We start from the raw sequence: 1,563 nt of genomic DNA, 5'->3' as shown, positions 1-1,563 counted from the left end.
TATAGGGATGGCCGGTTCGCTCACTGGGTGAGCATGGTGCTGACAACACCAAGTCAAGGGTTAAGATCCCCTTACCGGTCATCTTTTAAAAAAAAAAGGAGTAGACTGGTGGCTGTATAAGGAGTGCAAGTGAGCACGTAAAAACGTTCTTGCGGACCGGGCAGGTGGCCGGCACTCGGTAGAGTGCGACGCTTGGGTGCGTGGCGGCACTTCCCCCGAGGGTTCGGATCCCATATAGAGACCGGTCAGTTCACTGGTTGAGCGCGGTGTGGGCGCGACACCAGGGTTGCGATCCCGTTACCGGTCACGAAAAAAGACAAAAAGAAAAAAAAAAAACGTTCTTGCTCCCTTGTCATGTGATTCCCTGCATTGCCTCAAGACTCTGTAGAGTTTCCACCAAGAAGATGGTCCTCACCCGATGTGTCCCCCAATCTTGGACTTCCCAGCCTCCAAAACTATAAGAAATAAATTTATGTTCTTTGTACATTAGCCAATTTCAGGTACTCTTACAAGAGACAGAAAACAGACTAATATACTCTATGACCTTGAGCTCTGAGGGATTGGGGGTCTTTGTGAAAAATGGAGAAATGTTTCCACTAGGTAACATCCTCACTTTTCAAATTCATTGAAACCTGAAAATTGTCTCTGGCCATTTTAGTCTTTTTATGCCAGTGAACCAATAGTGAGAGAAAAGCGTTCCTCTTCTTGCAAGAATTATTGGTCCCAATTTCCAGTAGGTAATTGAGTTTCTGCTGTCCAACAGAGGTAAAGAAGATAAAACTGGAACCCAGGGAAGCCTCTAAGTATTCATTGCCCACAAGGCCTGGTCAATTAAAAATTATGGCAAAGCAATAGAGAGAACACAACCAAGGACAGAACCTCCAGGAATAAAGACATACTTTACACCACCATGTAAAAAATCTAGCCAAGGTGCTGACAGAAGCCAGAGTAACAAGGAATGAATTTTGCATACCAGCCTGCCACCAAAAAAAAAAAAAAAAGGAATGTATTTTAAAAGGAAGCTGTAATTACTAACCTAAGTCTCATGATCAGCTACAGAGGCAAAGTCAGCTTTGTATTATCTTAACTAATTCTCACTTTTTACCCCAGTACCTTCTAGGAAGGTGTGATATTACCATGTATATACATTTTGGTTTTCATCCACACCCAAGATTCCTAGCTCTCAGCTCCTGTTATTTCCTGTGTGGCTAGAGCAATCAGAATATCTTTTGTTAAGTATTTAGCCTTTTGTCCTTGGTTCCACAAGTAGCTCCTGAGCAATAAAGGTGAAAAACAGTCTCTATTTACAGCAAGTCCTTTCAAACATCAGAGTTTATGTTAATGAGGCAATTTCTGGAAAGCCCCTACATGCCACAGTCTGTGGGGGGTGTTTGCAGGGGGATTCAGCCATGTGCTTAAGGCAGGACTTTAAGTTCCACAACCCAACCTCCTGGGACGAGAAAGAGCTGAAGGTTAAGTAGGTAACCAATAGCCAATGATTTAATCAGTCATGACTATATAATGAAGCCTCCATAAAAACCGTAGGCTGGGTTCGAAGAGCTT

Source organism: Galeopterus variegatus, unplaced genomic scaffold, assembly GCF_000696425.1.
Source record: "Galeopterus variegatus unplaced genomic scaffold, G_variegatus-3.0.2 Scaffold13604, whole genome shotgun sequence".
Taxonomy (NCBI): Eukaryota; Metazoa; Chordata; class Mammalia; order Dermoptera; family Cynocephalidae; genus Galeopterus; species Galeopterus variegatus.
This window is presented reverse-complemented; position numbering follows the sequence as displayed.